The 20,410-nt window shown below is 43.4% G+C and overlaps 1 protein-coding gene across 3 annotated transcripts in view; it reads left to right on the forward strand.

Moving 5' to 3' along the window:
- MBOAT1 (membrane bound O-acyltransferase domain containing 1) overlaps nt 1-20,410 on the forward strand; it is a 115,064-nt gene that overhangs the window by 23,652 nt on the left and 71,002 nt on the right. Inside the window, exon 1 of one of the 3 annotated variants that reach the window (XM_055263459.2) lies at nt 8,601-8,621. The exons of the other annotated variants lie outside the window; for them this stretch is intronic. The gene's annotated coding sequence lies outside the window, so the exon portion shown is untranslated. Of the gene's footprint in view, nt 1-8,600; nt 8,622-20,410 lie in introns of those variants that run through there. 3 annotated transcript variants of the gene reach the window in all.

Consider the following 20,410-nt stretch of genomic DNA (forward strand, 5'->3'; position numbering starts at 1 on the left):
ATCTGTTGCACAACATGGTGATGATAGGTAAAATAATAATGTGTTGTATTCTTGAAAATTGCTACCTGAGTATAGTTGTGCATGTCTGTAATCCCAGCTATTTGGGAAGCTGAAGCAGGATGATCACTTGGGCCCAGGAGTTCAAGGCTGTAGTGTGCTATGATTGCACCTGTGAATAGCCACTGCATTCCAGCCTGGGCAACATAGTGAGACCCTGTCTCTTAAAAAAAATTACTTAGAAAGTAGATTTTAAGTGTTCTCACCACAAATAAATGATGTGTGTGAGGTAATACATATGGTAGTTAGCTCGATTGAGACATTCCACAATGTATGTGTATTTCAAAATGTTTTTTATTCAACTGAAGAATAAGTGAAAATATGAAAATTAATTTATCCCAATTTATCCTTCAGAAGGAGCCAGGTAGATGGAAATGATCAAATGGTAGATGAGTCTCAAAATGTCTTAAGGACCTAAGGCATTTTTAGGGGGTGCAAAATGTCCATGATTTACAGCACTGGTTCTGAAAACAGTGATGACCATCAGGATCTTCTGGGCAGCTCTTAAACACATGGGTTCCTGGGCTCTGTGTGTGATCTTTCTTAGTTGGAATTTTCTAAGAATTCCAAGACTCTGAGGGAATATAAAGAAGGAATCTACCCCTCAGGAACTGAGAGGTGGGAAAGGAAGAAACTGGTCAGGCATGCATTTAGGATGGGTCCCTGGTTGAGTTCTTTCAAACAAAAGAACAACCTGCAGGCACAGATAAGGGAACTTGCACAGGGGGCTTGCCTAAGGCATGCCCACAGCCACACAGATAAGAAAGGCTACATAGGTGACTTTCCCAGATGTACCCACAATGGAAAGTTCCGTCCCCTGATACATATGCAGTAAGGGGAACAAAGCAATACGGAGTAACTCAAACTAACGGCACGCATGTGCATTAGGAGGATGACATGGAGCTACCAGAAATTCACACCTTATGCAAATAAGACACCCAGCCCTCATCAGTTTCTTATAAAAGGCTTTGCATTCAACTATAAAAATGGCAACCCTCTTCTGGGCCCTCTCTGTGCAGCAGAGAGCTTTCTTCTTTTGCTTATTAAACTTTCGCTCCAACCTCACCCTTTGTGTCCACACTCCTTAATTCTCTTGGTCGTGAGACAGAGAACTCCGGGTAATACCTCAGAATGAGAAACTACCACATTGTGGTGCATTGGTGAGACTGTAACAGAACTACCTGGAATACGCTGAGGGTCTTTAGGAGGAAGCAGGATTTTCTAGGGTGTAAGTATGCTGTGTATGGTATGGTTTGTCTGAGCATTTACTCCTTTAGGGACTCATTCTAAATTTTTGCTCACATGGGAATTTCATGTCTTCCATGATGATTAGGCAACTTTCTATTTCTAAGGCCAAGCCAGCTTTTGTGTGTATGTATGCATTTTGTTATTTAGCATTCTTAGCCTGCAGTTTCTTGTCTCTACAAAGACTGAGGCATCTCTGAATACCCTCTGATCCTTCTCGTTAGATGCCCTTGTAGTTCATAGGGTTGCCTCTTACGCATGATCCATATAGTGCTGTAACTTTACTTTTAAATGTAGGTAGAAAACCTGCGCTCTCTTACACTTCTCTCTCTTTTTTTGAGACAAGGTCTTGCTCTGTCACTTAGTGCAGTGGTGCAATCTTGGCTCATTGCAGCCTTGACCTCCTGGGGTCAAGCAATCCTCCCACCTCAGCCGCCCACGTAGCTGGGATTACAGGCATGTGCCACCACACCCAGCTAATTTTTGTATTTTTGGTAGAGATGGGGTTTCACCCTGTTGTCCAGGCTGGCCTCAAACTCCTGGCCTCAAGTGATCCTCCTGCCTTGGCCTCCCAAAGTGCTGGTATTACAGGTGTGCACCACCGGCCTCCTTCCCTTCTTGACCTGACCATAGGCATTATTCTTTTTTGACTTATTCTTTCATGTTAATGAATCCAGGGTCTACCACTTAGTGACGTGACTCTCTTTTCCTCCTTCTCTTCTTTGTTGAAAATCGAGATAGCTGAATCTTTTCTGGTTTTGTAAATGATTTTACATTTGTAAAACTAGAATTTGAAACTATTTTCAGTAGGAAAGTGGGAAGGAGAAAGTGAACTCTCTGAAACCACAGCAGAGATTTGCCCTGGGGCACACTCCCCATGAACACCCACCATGTGCATTAGTTGCATGTGGAGGGGCCATTTAGATGCTTGTGCAGGATGTGTTGTATGTATCTTGTTATGGAATTTTAAGAATTATCCTAATAATAATCCTTTTCCCTCCCTCACTTTATAGATGAGCCCTAGACTCGAGATTAGATTCCTTCCCAAGGCAAAGCTGATTGGCACCAAAGTCCGTGCTCTTTCCAAGATGGCATGCTTGCTACTTTACTCATCCTTCAGAAGCAGTAAATGTGGCACAGTAAGAAGCTAGACATCTGAATTCGTTTAGTGCCAGTGGAGTTGTTGGTCGGTGTTTAAACATTCCAGGCAGTTTAGGAATCCTGTCTCATGTCTTTGGGAGGACTTAATATCTGAACGAGCAAGTCATGGTAGTCAAAGATGTTTTAGAGGAATAAACATAAAAGGTTATTTTTATCCCAATATGTTTAACTTTGCAATAAACGTTTCCACCTAACTTGGTAAATTTGTTTCGTTAACCGTGTTTATAGGCTGCAGGTTTTGCTTAAAGCTGAAAGGCTCAGATGCCCACAGCTTATGCTTTGCTTTCTCCATGTCAGAGTGTAGAACCTGTTAAATTAACTAGAAATTCATCACTGAGCCTGACCCAAGTCTCTGTGGCTTTTCCTCTGAATTTCTGGTTAGTTTATTTACTTTCAGAAGTACACGTTTTCTCTCTCATGTAGTTGTCTTAAGTCCCAGACCTAGATACGGTTTTTATCTCTTTACATCACCACAGGCGTACCTTTGATAAAATATTCCCATATGTGCTATTTCTTCAAAGGCTCCCCCAGGACTCTGCCCCAAAGTGGCAACATTTCAGGCTGGCCTTGTTAGGGACCCTCCAGATTCAGAGACCTACTAGCCCCAGGGAAGAGCTTGCTAGTCAACTTGGTTCAAGGCAACAGTTTCTTCTCCGTTCTACATAAGATCTCACACACTCTCATTTCTCTTTCTGGTTTTGATTCCCTCACCCTGGACTCCAGGAAAGGTGACAACACCCAGGGCACATGGGTTTTTAAGTCCTGGGGCTGTAGAGTGGAGAGAGAGGACCCAGTCAATAGGTATACCAGAAGCATTGTTGGAGATGACGCACATAAGCAGGTGAAGACACCGCCTCCTTGTGCTGCTTTCTTTGTTCCTACACGTTGCATATAAGCAAGACTTTTGCTTTCAGCAAAATTCAGCCTTCTTACTCCCGTTGTTTTCCTCCCAAATCATTGACTGACTGATTGATTGATTGATTGACATGGTCTTACTCTGTCACCCATGCTGGAGTACAGTGGCACTATCATAGCTTACTGCAGCCTCAAACTCCTAGGCTCAAGCGATCATCCAGCCTCAACCTCCTGAGTAGCTGGGACTACAGGTACACACCACCATGCTGGGCTAATATTTTGTATTTTTTGTAGAGGTGAGGTCTTGCTCTGTTGCTCAGGCTGGTCTTGAACTCCTAGCTTCAAGTGATCCTCCCACCTCAGCCTCCCAAAGCATCAGGATTAGAGGCATGAGCTGCCGCACCTGGCCCCAAATCATTTATTGATGGGAGACGGCAGGTAGAATTGATATTAACTACCTATGAGGCCTTGAGCAAGTTACCAAACCTTCCCCTGTGTTTCAGTCTTTTCATCTGTGAAGTGGAGGTAATAATACTTGCCTTATAGGTTTGTTAAGAGGTGGCATGAAAAAATATGGAAAGTGCTTGGACCCTAGAGAATAAAATAAATTTTTGTTGCCATATGTTGGACACTGTCATGGGTGCTAGGCTTAAGATATCAGCCAGCATTCTCCACACAAAACAGAACCAACCAGGTGTGTATGTGTGTATTTGTATGTAAGTGTGGAGAGAGCGAAAGATTATGGAGGCTTGACAAGTCTAAAGTCTGGAGATCCAGGAAAGATGTGCAGTTCAAGTTCAAAGGTAGTCTATGGTCAGAATTCCCTTTTCTTCCAGGGAGGTCAGTCTTTTTCTATTAAGGCCTTCAACTGATTGGATGAGGCCCCTCAATAGTATGCAGGGTAACCTGCCTTACTTAAATTCTTCTGATTTAAATATTAATTTAATCTAAAAATACCTCCACAGAAACATCTAGAATAATGTTTGACCAAATATCTGGGTACTTTGGCCTAGCCAAGTTGGCATATGAAATTAACCATCACATTTACTATTGATTGATTGTCAGGGTCTTGCTCTGTCACTGTCACCCAGGTTGGAGTGCAGTGGTGTGGTCATAGCTCAATGTAGCCTCAAACCCCTGGGCTCAAGCAATCCTCCCACCTCAGCCCCCTGAGTAGCTGAGATTTGAGGCATGTGTCACTGTGCCCAGCTAATTAAAAACATTTTTTTGGTAGAGATGGGGTCTCACTATGTTGCCCAGGCTGATCTTGAACTCCTTGCCTCAAGCGATCCTCCCACCTCAGCCTCCCAAAGTGCTGATTATGGGTGTGAGCCACTATGCCTGCCCTTACACAGATGAAGAAAACTTGTCCTTATCTTCAGAGAACTCAAATTTAGCTAGAATACACACACACACACACACACACACACACACACCCTGCAGTTATAATGTTAGGTACATATAGGTAGTATAGAGGTGGTACAGAGGTAGTTTGAGGCAGACATCTAGCCCAGCATGTGTGTGTGCTCAGGGGTTGGGGGCAGGAGAGTAAGGATGAGGGGAAGGTTTCCTAAAAAGGGGAGAGAGGTAGGGAGTAGAGGGAGAATGGTAAGATGATGGCAGGGTTCCATTCTGTAGGGAATGAGGGTGTACCTAAAGGGCTTTCAGCCTGGGAGAGGCAAGGCTGGATTTGTGTCCTCCATGGTTCATTTGGTGGAGGATGGTTGGGGAGGGACACGCTAACTGCTCACCACAAAATCTGGGGCTTGTAGACACACAGGGGCTTGTCATCCTTCAAGAGCTTGAGGTGTAGTCTGAACCTTGGCTTAGTGACTAGGATCCACTCCCAAGGGTCATTGTCCATCCCTTGCCCACCTGTCTGCCATTGTGGGCTACACTAGATAATCACCCACTGTTCTCTGTCCACCTGCTGTGACATGACATTGCCTTAGTGTCCTGTCCTCCACCTGTCCCCACTTACCAAACCCATCTGCATGGGGACTAGGGGTTTTGCCAACCTTTGTACTAGCTTTGCCAGCCAGGCTGGATTTCCACATCAGCGCTGGCACCTGGGTCGTTCCCCACATACCCTCCCCTCATGGGTGGGCCTGATGCAGGTCCCTGCCTCTTCCTGCCCCTCTTGCTTTGAGTTCTTGTCCAAAGACTGCATGCAGTGTTAAAATACCATTAAGTTTAAATGGAAGACAGGCATGGTTTGGCTGTATCCCCACCAAATCTCAACTTGAATTGTGTTTCCCAGAATTCCCACGGGTTATGTGAGGGACCCAGGGGGAGATAATTGAATCATGGGGGCCGGTCTTCGTGTGCTATTCTCATGATAGTGAATAAGTCTCATGAGATCTGATGGGTTTATCAGGGGTTTCCGCTTTTACTTCTCCTCATTTTTCTCTTGCTGCCACCATGTAAGAAGTGCCTTTCGCCTCCTGCCATGATTCTGAGGCCTCCCCAGCCATGTGGAGCTGTAAGTCCAATTCAGCCTCTCTGTCTTCCGAGTCCTGGGTATGTCTTTATTAGCAGTGTGAAAACAGACTAATACAAAGAGATATCAATGACATTTTGGGGCTGGCAAGCCTTTTGGGCAGGGTTTTGCCAGCAGCAATATTTTTGTGCAGTCACAACTGTTCTGGGTACTGTCCTTAGCTTTGCTAAGTAATCTGATTTTTGTTGGTGGACTTAAACACTTCGCAGGGCTTAGAGATGGATACCAACCAGACGGAATGCCATTTTATCCATTTCATTTGACTTATACAGCTAATAAACAGGATGAAAATACTGATGTTGGTTAGCCATTGCGTTTATATCCTGTCTAGGAGACTTTCCTGGCAGATTCAAAGTATAATCAGAAGCAAAGGGAGTTAGCTGGGTGGGCATCACAGTCATGGTGGTTGAGCCAAGCGGGTCAGCTGGACCCAGGTGTGTCATGTGGCTGTACCTGACTCAGCTGGTTGTGGCACCTGCTCACCTGTAGAGGGCTGGGGATATCCTCGCGTAGTCTTAGTAAACTTATTTTTTGGTTTGTTTTAGTAGAATCCTTGCAGACTTCTCCTTTCTGTAAACACATTTTTTTTTTCCAGGTAAATCATACCATGGATTAGGTTACAGTTTATTTTAGTTACTTTCCAGCCTGGAGGACAGGGCAGCCTGCCAGTTGCCTTGAGTGAGGGAGTCATGAAGGGGAGGTGACTCAGAGGACAGGGAGTTCTCTGTGGCTACAGGTTGGCCTCTCTGGAGAGGAGTGGGAGATCAGGCTAGGGGAGCTTCTCTGTCTGAAGAGCACTTTATATTACTTGTTCTTTTTATGCATGTACTGCCAATCCTTTCCATTGTGTTTTCTGAAACTGTGTCTATCTGTGAAAAATTCCCTGTCATCTCCCATAGTTACAATAATGGTTGGGGTTTGAGAGTTCCATTGTCACCCTCTCCTATGAGTTGACAGTCAATTGGAAAACACACACAGGTGTCAGCCAGGGTTCCAGATATCAACTTTGATGTGGAGGAAGCTAAAATGGAGATGTCAATATGGACCTGGTTTAAGGGAGGAGCTCCTGCAACCTGAATGGTACTGATTTACCCCTGCCGTGGTTGGAGCAGCTGCACAGTGTCACAGGGGTTTGGCTCACTGGGGGCAGAAGGAAGGGGCAAGGGGCAGTCTGTGGGCTGGCAGCTTAGGAAAGAGGCCAGAGAACAGACCCAACACATTGCTCGCCTGGGAGAAAGGGTCTCTCAGAGTCACTCATTCCCTTCCCTTGGGCAGGCTGAGGGAGAGAATAGAGGAAGGTCTCTTCCCAATATTCCAGAAATGAGAAGTCCTTAATTACGTATGGACCCAGGAGGAAGATTAGCCGTCTGTTAGATGTTGCTATGGTCTGAATGTTTGTGTCCTTCCAAAATTCATATGTTGAAACCTAATTCCTAATGCAATAATATTAAGAGGTGGGCCTTTTGGGTGGGATTTGTGTTTTTATAAGAGACTGGAGGGAGCTTGTTTGGCCCTTCTGCTGTGTAAGGACACGTAGAAGGTGCCGTTTATGAGGAATGGGTCCTCACCCAGACACCAGTCTGCTTGCTCTTGGACTTCCCAGCCTCCGGATCCATGAGCAATACATGTCTGTTGTTTACAAATTACCTAGTCTAAGATATTTGGTTATAGCAGCCTGAATGGACTAAGAAAATGTCAAATACTTTCCATGCATTACTCAGATTCTCCTGACAACTCTGGAAATAGGCATTATACGCCTATTTTATAACCAAGGAATTTGAGCAATTTATCCAGGGTGACCTAGGCATCTACGTAGGTTATCCTGTGATCTTTGTAGATGAGCAGGGATTTAAACCATAATTGTTCCGACTCCAGAGCCCAGGCTCTGGTATCCCATAGTGTTGTCTATGAGAAGTTCTGTGTGCTGGTAGCCCTTCCTTAAATTTACTATAGATGTAAACTACTCTCTCATTATTCAGAGGCACTAAATTATAAACATATATACCCTGCCCTTTCATAGTGCTGTATATTGGGAAACACAGTCTCCACTTAGAATGATCCCTCCCTCATCATCTGGTCTCCATGCAGGCGTGCACCCTCCCCTTTGGACGCCCACAGGGTGTGTGTTTCACACACGTGGGCACCGAGGCCGCCTTATGTGTAAGTGGCCTGCTGTGCTTGTTTTACTTCTTTCTCTAGAAGGTGGATAGCAAAGCTTCTGCCATTTTTGTAAGCACAGTACAGTGTAGCACAGTCCCTGAAGTCAGAGAGAGGCTCTCTGGGAATTTTTATTTAATTGAATGAGTCTGTGACTACTTTCCATCCATATTGGAGTTCAAGAAAGAAGAAAACAGATGGATGCAAAGGCCAGCAGGAGAAAATAGAATCAAGTGGGGGTGGAAAGGGGAGGGGAAGAAGAAGGCAGAAGGGAGATGGTAATAGGAGGAGAAAGAAAAGAAATCTAAGAAAGGAAAGGTCTCACCCTGGGCAGGTGAAGTGGGCCAGGGTATGGCGTTTCCTCCTCCACCTGTGGTGGTTCTATCCTTTCTGAGATGCTCTGGCCATCCAGAGGTGGCCTGGGCTTCCTCATCTTAGGGTGGTACCTGGGGAGTGGGGAGTCACCATAACAGTCGAAGTTGTGGCCAGATTGTCATTCATAATTCATCTCTCCCCACTGCAGCCACAAGATGGGAAATGCCCTCAACAGCCAAGTACTTTGGCAGCTGAGAAGTAGGCAAGATGAAATCATCCTGTTTCTATTTTTAACCTGCTATTAGCACTGCCTAAAACTGATTGGCTCAAGGTAATCATTTGCTAGTATTTCTATTTTAATTATATGTCTCATTAAACTCAGCTTAGGCTAAATCAAACTGGTTCCTGGTCATTTCACTTTCTTTAATTCTTAAATTTTAAGTTCTAATTAAGCCCTTCTAGGTCTCCAATTGGAAAACATGTTGCAAGTTTACGTGAGATGCCATTTATTAAATGAAAGTTTTAATTAAATGCACTTGCCCATGGATACATTGTATGTCTCTGAATGTAAAACATCAAAAGTATCAAGTAATTGGTATTTGCTAAGTGGTAAAAGAGAGAGATGGTGTCAAATTTAAAAGCCAGAAATTCATATTTAAAGTCCAGCAATTCTCATGAGGTTAAGAGCAGCTCAAAGTGGGATTTTGTTGTCAGGTTCCTCAAGTGTAGACAAGTCTTGAGCTTAGTGCCAAAAAATAGAGCAGCTCATTCTATGAGGGTCAGAGAGTAGGATATGAGTGATGCAGAGCCGTGGTGTTTATTAGAGCAAGAAAGGGGTTAGCGAGCTGTCCGAGAGGCCCCAGAGTCCCCACTGGGTAGGCCCTCAGGAGATGGCAGGGGTGAGCCAATAAGGGAACATAGCAGGGCTGAGGGAGGGGAAAACGGCAAGTAATGAGGGCAAGGGTGAGTGGAAGTGGTTGGGAAAAGGAATGAAGGGGAAATAGGAGCAAGTTGGAGGACGTCAAGAGCTATCAGGGTTTGTTGAGAAGAGCCCATGAAAGTGTCTGTTCTCTGGGCAAGGCGAAGGTCTACTGGGTAAGGGTCCTCTTCAGAGAAGAGCCAGGCTAGTAATGGACATGACATACCCACAATTACTTGTGGCAGAAGACAGACATGTCATGGGTGCAGTAGGCTGACAGAAGCAAATTGCAGTGGTCACCGAAAGGAGGGAAAGTTCCAGAGCTTGCCTTTTTCCGGTTCTTGTGGGGAAATTACTGTTGTTTTATTTCTTTAATCCAACCCCCGGCAAATCCCCAGTACCTACTAGACACCTGTGTATGTTCTGGTGAGCTGAATTTTGAGGAGGAGTGGATGTTTGGTGGGATAGCCTTCCTGCTTCTATTATATGGTCAACAAACATATGAAAAAAAAGCTCAACATCACTGATCTTTCGAGAAATGCACATCAAAACCACAATGAGATAGCATCTCATACCAGTCAGAATGGCTATATATTAAGCAGTTAAAAAACAACAGATGCTGGCAAGGTTGTGGAGAAAAAGGATCACTTTTACACTGTTGGTAGGAGTGTAAATTAGTTCAACCATTGTGGAAGACAGTGTGGTGATTCCTCAGAGACCTAGAAGCAAAAATACCGTTTGACTCAGCAATCCCATTACTGGGTCTATCCCCAAAGGAATATAAGTGATTTTAAAGATACATGCATACATATGTTCATTGCAGCACTATTCACAATAACAGACACATGGACTCAACCTAACTGCCCATTTAGGTTGACTGGATAGACTGGATAAAGAAAATGTGGTACATACACACCATGGAATACTATGCAGCCATAAAAATGAATGAAATCATATCCTTTGCAGGGACATGGATGGAGCTACAAACCATTATCTTCAGCAAACTAATGCAGGAATAGAAAACCAAATATTGCATGTTTTCACTTATAAGTGGAAGCTGAATTATGAGAACGCATGGACACATGGTGGGGGTGGGGGGGAGGGAAACAGCACACAATGGAGCTTAATTCAGATTTTCTCCTTTACAAGAATGAGATCTTGAGAGGAAACTGCATGCGGCCTAAGCACCTCAGTTTGACTAATGGAACTGCCCTACAGCTGAGGGTTTTGGGGCCATTAACTTTGTGTGAGTTTTCTCAGTAGCACATTGAGGGTTGTTGAGAAGATTAAATGAGATAGTAGACTTGAAGCATGCAGAATAACAGCCAACATTTGTGGGGTATGGGGGTGGGGAGAGGGAGAGCATCAGGAAGAATAACTAATGAATGCTGGGCTTCATACCTAGGTGATAGGATGGTCTGTGCAGCAAACCACCATGGCACACGTTTGCCTATGTAACAAACCTGCACATCCTGCACCAGGTATCCCTGAACTTAAAAGTTGAAAAAAAAAAAACCCATTAAAAACATTTATAGGAATTTTTGAGTTAGAATCTTATGGATCATTAATACGATCTTCTGATTTTCCTAGTTAGAAAGCTTAGCCCCTCAGGGACTAGATGACTTGTCTGATGTTCAATTCATACCAGACAATGATTGCATCCCATGGTGTGCTTGTCACAGAGCTAGTTGGTGGCTGGTCCAGAATCAGGGAATGAATGTCTTCACTCTGACTCCAGTTGTACTTGAGGTATTCCTGGAAGGACCGTCATGTTTAGCACAACAACAATAACAATAACTATTAATTTTAAAATCTTTATTTCCCAGAATTCTATGATGCTTTTCTAACACGTGTTCCAGGGATTGGCGTTTGATAAGGATTGCAAAGATGAGATCTTCTTTGAACTTGGTAGCCATAGCAAGCTTAGCCTATGCTCTAAAGGGAAGTGGTGTTCTGTGGGACAGCTTAGAGGATTATTCATTGAATCAACATGTTTTATTTATCAACATGTTTTATTTTTATTTATCAACATGTTTTATTTATCGACATGTTTTATTTATGAACATGTTTTATTTTTATTTATCAAGTTTTTTTTATTATCAACTTTATTTATCAACTTCATCAACTTTCCTGAGTGCCCCTCTGCCTAATTCCAACCCCCTTGCCCACAGAACTTATATCCCTGGGGACTAACTAGTAGCAGCAGAAAGTGACTTCCGCTTATACTTGGAATGCTCCAATTTAAATGTAAAACAGAAATAGAAAAAAACCACAGTAGGAGACAGGAAGTTGCATCTTGGCTTAGTGGGGTTCCAAAGTAGTAGATTTTTTAAGTTTACGCCACTGAAAAAATTAATTGTATACTGTATAGGGCTAAGAGGTTTACACATAAAACTAAAGTACATTTCCTTCCACATGGGGATAGAGTACTTTAATGTTAGAACAGAGCATTGAGAACCTTTCAGGTACCTGTGGGACATGAGTCTTGTGAGTGACACTCAATGCCAGGGAGTCTCCCCAGTTATCCATTCTACCAGGAGGAATTTAGGGGAACTGGCTTCAGAGTAAAGGGAAAGAGGGAAGTGAGGTGGTAGGGGTTGGTGGCAGTTAGGCTGAGCTTTAGGGAAAGAGACAAAAGTGAGAAAAGAAAAGTGTCAGAGAAAGCAGACATTTTAGGATAATGCCTTGGAAACATTTGCCAAGTTCTTTTTGAGACAGAGTCTCACTCTGTTGCCCAGGCTGGAGCACAGTGGCACGATCTCGGCTCACTGCAAGCTCTGCCTCCCAGGTTCACACCATTCTCCTGCCTCAGCCTCCCGAGTAGCTGGGACTACAGGCTCCCACCACCATGCCTGGCTAATTTTTTGTCTTTTTTAGTAGAGATGGGGTTTCACCATGTTAGCCAGGATGGTCTCGATCTCCTGACCTCGTGATCCGCCCACCTCGGCCTCCCAAAGTGCTGAGATTACAGAAATCAAAATGCTGTGCTTTGTCTGGGCACAGTGGCCCACACCTGTAACCCCAGCATTTTAGGAGACTGAGGCAGGAGGATCTCTTGAGCCCAGGAGTTCAAGACTGGCCTGGACAACAAAGTAAGACTGCGTCTCTACAAAAAATAAAAATGAATTAAAACAAACAAAAAACCCCAGATGCTGTGCTTCACTTTATTGTCCATATCTGAGGACCTTGGTGGGTTTTAAAATAGATATATTTGTTATCATCCCCAAGATAGGTCTAAACCCATCTGTTGGCTGCTTAAGAAAATGAATCAGGAGAAAATGTACCTTCCTGAAGATGCAAGGCCAAGCACTGGCAAAGGTGACAAAGTTCTGGCCTATGTTTAATTGTTGAAACACCACCCTGGGAGGTCTTTAGTGCTGTTTTCTTCAGGGTACTGACTGTAGGCAGGACATTCTTGATGGTAGGTTAGACCATTATGAAATGTTTAGTGTTTTTAATATGTATGAAGTAGCTGTGTAAATTGCGGAGTTCTGACCATAATTATAATGAATGATTATGAAGCTAGACCTCTTTATAATCTTTGAGATGGAATAAAAACAAATAGTAGGCTGGACGCTGTGGCTCACACCTGTAATCCCAGCACTTTGGGAGGCTGAGGTGGGCGGGCCACCTGAGGTCAGGAGTTCGAGACCAGCCTGGCCAACATGATGAAACCCCACCTCTACTAAAAATACAAAAATTAGCTGGGCATGGTGACACGTGCTTGTAATCCCAGCTGCTAGGGAGGCTGAGGCACGAGAATTGTTTGAACCCAGGAGGCGGAGGTTGCAGTGAGTTGAGGTTGCACCACTGCACTCCAGCCTGGGTGACAGAGTGAGACTGCCTCAAAAAAATAAAAAATTAGCTATTTCTGAAGTAAAAATCATCATTATCATAACAAACACTTTGAGAGTCCTTTGCCAGCACTGTTATCGGTATTAATATTTTACACATATTAAAATATTAAAAACTCACAATTACTTGATGAGGTAGGGCATATGTCTATTTTCTAGAAGAAGAAGGTGGGTAGTGGACTCCAGGTTTGGATCCATGCAGGCTCCAGATCCTGTGCTTATAGCCATGACACTATATTGTATTAACTCAAACAGAAACGGAAGCACAGGCTCTCACGGTGAAGTTCTAAATAGCTCTTTGCAGCCAGTCATTCCATCTATTGGCCTGTATGATACAGGTTGTAATTTATTTTTTTTTTTTTAAAGACAGGGTCTCACTTTGTTGCGCAGGATTAACTGCAGTGGTACAATCACAGCTCACTGTAACCTTGAACTCTTGAGCTCAAGCAATCTTCCTGCCTCGGCCTCCTTAGTAGCTGGAATTACAGGTGCACATCACCATGCCCAGCTAATTATTTTACTTTTTGTAGAGACGGGTTCTCACTTTGTTGCCCAGGCTGGTCTTGAACTCCTGGCGTCAAGCAGTCCTTCCACTTCGGCCTCTCAAAGTGCTGGGATTACAGAAATGAGCCACTGTGCCCCACCTTGTTTTAATTGTATATATCATTGTCAGCAGGTGATACTGTTTCTTCAGTTTCTTGTGAAGAGAAAAGTATATATATTTTTTAAAGAACTTGAGCATTTGCTGGATGCAGTGGCTCATGCCTGTGATCCCAGCACTTTGGGAGGCCAAGGTGGGAGGATCACTTGAGCCCAAGAGTTAGAGACCAGCCTACGAAACATAGTGAGATCCAGTCTCTACAAAAAAATAAAAAGGCCAGGTGCAGTGGCTCATGCCTGTAATCCTAGCACTTTGGGAGGCTGAGGCGAGTGGATTGCCTGAGCTCAGCAGTTTGAGACCAGTCTGGACAACACGGTGAAACTCCATCTCTACTAAAATACAAAAAAAAGAAAAGAAAAAAAAATAGCCAGGTGTGGCAACATGCACCTGTAGTTCCAGCTGCTCAGGAGGCTGAGACAGGAGAATCACTTGAACCCAGGAGGCAGAGGTTGCAGTGAGCCGAGATTGTGCCACTGCATTCCAGCCTGGGCAACAGAGTGAGACTCCATTTCAAAAAAATAAATAAATACAAAAATTAAAAGATTAATTGGGTTCAGTGGCTCATGCCTCTAGTCCTAGCTAGTCGGGAGGCTGAGATGGGAGGATCACTTGAGCCCAGGAGTTTGAGATTACAGGGTTACAGTGACCTATAATCTCACCACTGCACTCCCACCTGGGCAACAGAGTGAGACCCCATCTCTAAGAGAAAAAGAACCTGAGCTTAAAATACTTGACTTAAAAAGAAGCAATGTCTATGCTAAAGACAATTTTTCTTCTTGATCCTTTCTCATTGTATTATTTTTAGTAATTAATTTTTTTTTCTTTTGTGGGATCTTATAGGAGATCAGCACTTAGGAGAGAGAATGGTTTTTGAGGTGTTTCTGTTTCCTTTGCTTGCCTGCAGAAGTCTTCATTCTGCCTTCAGTATCTTACCAGGCAGTGGCTTTTCTACAAACTTTCTTTCTTGACTGTCTTATTAAATGGTGTATCCAGGGTGAATTAATTTGCCTCTTGTGACTAATACTGCCTCACTTCTGACAGGTACCCCTAATGTCAGATGTGAAAATAACGAAGAACTTTAAGAAGTCATAACTAACTTTTTGCTTTGAAAAGTCCTCTTCGAAAATTGGTTAGCTGATACAATTTGCAATCAGTGTGGATCCTGTGAGTGGAACTGTTTTCAAATACAGTCATGTACTACATAACGACGTTTTGGTTAATGATGGACCATGTATTCTATAGTTGTCCCGTAAGGTTACGATGGAGCTGAAAAATTCCTATTCCCTACTGTCGTAATGTCATAGCACACATTGCTCACGTGTTTGTAGTGATGCTGGTATAAACCTACCACGCTGCCAGTTGTATAAAAGTTGTAATTTATTAAAACAAAAAAATCTTGTACACTCGTGTCCTAGGCTCACCACCCTCTCACTGACTCACTCAGAGCAACTTCCAGTCCTACGAGCTCCATTCATGGTAAATGCCCTGGACAGGTGCACCATTTTTACATTTTTTCTACTGTATTATTACTGTATCTTTTCTATGTTTAGATACACAAATACTTGCCTACGGTATTCAGTATAGTAAGATGCTGTACAGATGTGTAACCTGGAAGTAATAGGCTGTATCATCTAGCCTAGGTATGCAGTACGTTACATTATTTAGGTTGATTTAAGTACATTCTATGATGTGTGCATGATGACAAGATTGCCTAATGTCGTGTTTCTCAGAACGTATTCCCATTGTTAAGCAACGCAGGATTGTACTTCGTATGTGCCAGACACTGTGTTAGGTGCCAGGGATCCAGAGTAATGAACCACTATGTTTCTGTCCATGAGACCCTCACATTCAATTGGAAAAGTAATTAGACTCTGTCCAGAGGTTTTATTGTTTACACTGTGCAGCTGGTGCTAAGTCCTTATCTGAGCTTTATAACTGTCTCGTGAGGAATCAACGGTTACCACATCCTTTTTGTCTTTCCTCTTCGTACTTATTTCCCATTCCCTACATGTTTGTCTTTCTCCTTTCTTTGTACTTTATTTGAGACAGAGTCTCACTCTGTTGCCTAGGCTGGAGTGCAGTGGCATGATCCCGGCCACTGCAACTTCTACCTCCCTGGTTCAAGCAATTTTCCTGCCTCAGCCTCCAGAGTAGCTGGGGTTGCAGGCACCTGCCACCATGCCTGGCTGATTTTTGTATTTTTAGTAGAGACAGGGTTTCATCATGTTTGCCAGGCTGGTCTCGAACTCCTGACCTCAAGTGATCCACCCGCCTCGGCCTCCCAAAGTGCTGAGATAACAGGAGTGAGCCACTGTGCCTGGCCCTGTCTTATTTAAACCTGGTATTCCAAAATACTTGCACTGCCTAGCTCTGCATGTAGTACTCAGATTTAAAAAGTTGTCTGATTTCTGGTCTGTTTCTTCATAAATCTCTTATATGTCTTTCTATTCATGAACAGCCAAATGTATTTTGACTCTATTTCAGGTATTTTCCAAAATGAGGGTTTAATCATTTCTGATCAAATATTTCCATTCAATGTGGTATCTATTAAAAACCTATTTTAATTTTTATGATTCATGGAATTTTGAGATTTAAGTTCTAGATTAACTTCCAGAAGTTTTTTTTTTTTTTTCTTCTTTCATGGATGCAGACGTCTAGAAGACACCAGTTTCCATTATTCAGAGGCCACAAGTTTCAGTTTTGTGTGATATGGATGAAAACTCACATTTTCTTCATAGAATCCATCTGTATTAGTCCATTCTCACTCAGGTATTAGTCCATTCTGACTCAGGTATTCTCACTCAGGTATTTCCCTATAAAGAAATACCTGAGAGTGGGTAGTTTATTAAAACAAAACAAAAAAAGGCTTAATTGGCTTGTGGTTCTGCAGGCTGTGCAGGAAGCATGGTGGCATCAGCTTCTGGGGAGGCCTCAGGGAACGTATAATCATGGTGGAAGGTGAAGGGGGAAAAGGCATGTCATGTGGCCAGAGTGGCAAGAGAGAGTGAGGGTGGAGATGCTAAACACTTCCAAACAACCAGATCTTGTGAGAACTCACTATCACGGGAACAGCACCAAGGGGATGGACAGTAAACCATTCACGAGAAATCCACGACCATATTCCAGCCACCTCCCACCAGGCCCCACCTCCAACACTGAGGATTACAATTCAACATAAGATTTGGTGGGGACACTGAGGCAACGCATATCACCATCCAAGGAAGCTAAAGCATGCTTTCTGTCTTTTTACCCCCTATATTTTTGAGCATGCTATCATGTTGAAACATTTATTAAATATGCTATTGATGGTCTGTGTAGATCAGTGTTATATGTGCATATACATATTTTGTATTTATTTGCTTGCATGCCTTTTCATTGTATTTCTCTTTGGAATTGTCTTTTTTGGAAAAAAAACCTTAAGCGCACAAAAACTTAGGGTATTTGCTAACTACAGATTTGGGCAGGCAAAAAGGCTGACTTCACATTCTGTTTGGTTTTAAGAGCAAGAGTTGAGGAAGCAAGGCAGTAGGCCCTCCTGTGATTTGGAGGGTGTAGATAGTATGAGAAACTTTAGCCATCCCTAGGAATCAACAATTTTTTGTTTGTTTGTTTGTGACAGTCTTGCTCTGTTGCCCAGGCTGCAGTGCGGTGGTACAATCATGGCTCACTGCAACCTCCACCTCCTGGATTCAAGAGATTCTCATGCCTAAGCCTCCTGAGTAGCTGGGACTACAGGCACCCCATGCCCAGCTAATTTTTGTATTTGTAGTAGAGATGGGGTTTTGCCATGTTGGCCAGGCTGGTCTCAATCTCCTGACCTCGTGATCCGCCTGCCTCGGCCTCCCAAAGTGCTGGGATTATAAGCTTGAGCCACTGTGCCTGGCCCCTAGGAATCAATTTTTTACAGTTGTTTCTATCAGTCACATTATACTTACTATCCTCTCTCTTTTCCTTTTATTTTTCTTCTTCTTCTTGTTTGTTTTTGTTTCTGTTTTTTTAGAGACAGAATCTCACTCTGCCTCCCAGGCTAGAGTACAGTGGTGTGATCATAGCTCACTGCTGCCTTGAACTTCTGGGCTCAAGTGATCCTCTTGCCTCAGCTTCCCAAGTAGCTGGGACTACGGGTGAGCGCCACCACATCTGGCTAATTATTTTAATCTTTGTAGAGACAGGTTCTTTCTTTATTGCCTAGGCTGGTCTTGAACTCCTGGGCTCAAGCATTTATCTCACCTTGGCCTCCCAAAGTAGTGGGATTACAGGCATGAGCCACTGCGCCTGGCTTCTTTTTACTTCTATAAGGATGTAAAATGATTTTCTGCTGTCAGTGATACTGCTGGGGTTGGATAAATGGAGTTAGCTATAATGTTTTCCATTAAGTTGGGAGTGAGGATTTGATTGGAAAGAGATCATCAGATTGGGTCTGAATTAATCATTTCCAATAGATGTACATGAAATGACCTTAAAATTATTACCATCATTATTGTTATTATTCTTTTGAGACAGGGTCTTGGCAGGCTGGAGTCCAGTGGTGCAGTCATAGCTCACTGCAGCCTCGACCTCCCGGGCTCAAGTGATCCTCCTGCCTCAGCCTCCTGAGTAGCTGGGACTACAGGTGTGCACCACCATGCCTGGCTAGTTTTTTTTTTTTTTTTTTTTTTTTAAGTTTTTTGTAGAGATGGCATCTTGCTATGTTGCCCAGGCTGGTCTTGAACTCCTGGGCTCAAGCAATCCTTCTGCCTCGGCCTCCCAAAGTGCTGGAATTACAGGCATGAGCCACTGCACCCAGCCTAAACCTAACTCTGATTATTAAAATGACACCTATATATTAGAGAGGAACACTTTTACTGAAGTCACCTATAGCTCTAAAACATTCCATTCTTACACATCAGCCTTTCTGTAAAGGTTTCCTCAATGTCTGGTAGAGGCCTGAAACTGTATTTCTTTTTTCTTTTTTTAAATCCCTGCCAGCAGGAAGTTACCAAAACTATATTTCCTACAGAATAAATAGTAAGCACGGTCTTTAGAGGCCTTTATTACCTGTTCTCTGCTCTATCTTTCCTTTTTCTACCTTTTAAAAATTTCCCTAGCATGCTGGCCAGTTTCCCTTGCTCCTGAGCATATCATTCATTCATTCATTCATTCATTCAGAATATTGAGACCCTAATATATGCTAGGCACTCTGGATGCATTGGTGAAAAGGATAGACATGGTTTCTGCCTTCTGGAAGTTTTTTGCCCAGGTAAAGAGGTCATTACAATACAGAGTGAGAAGTCCTGTGACTGCAGAAGTTGAGGGTGTTCCCACAGCACTGCAACAGATCACCTATCTTGCACTTGGGCAGAAGGGAGGGCTTCCTGGAGGAGGTGACTTCTAAGCTGAGATCAGAAGGACTAACGGGGAGGAGCAGGAGGGTTGTGCAAAGTCAGAGGCATAGCTGTCTTTTAGAGTTGTCCAGGTGAAATGAATGGTGCCCTGAATTCAGGTAGCTATATGGAGGGAAATGGATAGATTTAAGATAGACTTAGGAGGCAAAATAAATAATATGAGATGATTGATTCTATTTAATGGGGTGTTAGAGAGGGAGATACAACTCTAGTTTCTGGCCTGAACAGCTGGCTGGTTGCACGACCCCACCGTTAGCTAAGAGACCTGGGGGAGGAATAGTCAAGGAGGAAGATGATGAACTCTGTTAAGGACAGAGAAATTTAGGTGTCTATGGTTTATGCAAGTGAGGATTTCTGTAGGCATTAGGCTATATGCTTAGGGTTCACTGTATGTCTTCAGGATTGACATCTGGGCTGGAGATCAAGATTTGGAAGGCATGGTATTTGAAGGCATAGGAGCGAGAAAGGTTACCTTGGCATATAACATGGCATAGCAGAGACACTGGCCTGGGATGGCCCCTAGAAGGGCACCATCATTGCAGGGGTGGGCAACAGGGGAACCACCCTCAAAGGAGAGGGATAAGCCTGGTCAGAGAGGTAAGAGAAGACAGCCATGGGAATGTGGTGTCAGGGACTCAAGAAGAAAGAGCAGAGAGTAATGTGCAGTGTCACAGGCTGCCAAGAGATCATGGCAGGCCAAGACTGGGTATTGTTCATTGGCTTTGCAGGCAAGGAGGCAGTCGATGACTTGGCTGGAGTAGTTGTGGCGTGTTAGGGATATGTTGCCATTTATGGCACAAGGGGGAGGTTAAAAATGGAGTATAACTTTAGAGATTCTGCGGGGTTAAATTTTAAAGATACAAATCTCTCCCCCTTCCTTCCTCCTATGATTATCAAGAGATGGGAGGATGGGAGAATAGGCACCACAGGAAAACGTGTTTATTATTAAGTTTTTTAAAACCTATAATTGGTAACTTGTTTCCCAGTTTTGAAAACTGTTGTCTAGTTTGCTGTTGGGTAGGGTAAGGTTTTTTCTTTTTCTTTTTTTTTTTTTTTGAACGGAGAATTGTAGTTACTTTGACTCTTGCTCCACATCAGAGTTTCCTTTTTAATAGACACACATATTTTGGAGAAGGTGATTACATAATAGAAGCTCAAAATAGTTCAGTTCCTAGGGACCAGGCAGAATCACAGATATTCCTATTTCGTCAGTCCCACATTGCACAATGGTCACCAAACTTTGGGTCCCTGTACTCTTGGAGTTGTGACAATTGTGCAGTATCCCAGCCTGCCCCATAAGAT

Source organism: Symphalangus syndactylus, chromosome 23, assembly GCF_028878055.3.
Source record: "Symphalangus syndactylus isolate Jambi chromosome 23, NHGRI_mSymSyn1-v2.1_pri, whole genome shotgun sequence".
Lineage (NCBI taxonomy): Eukaryota > Metazoa > Chordata > Mammalia > Primates > Hylobatidae > Symphalangus > Symphalangus syndactylus.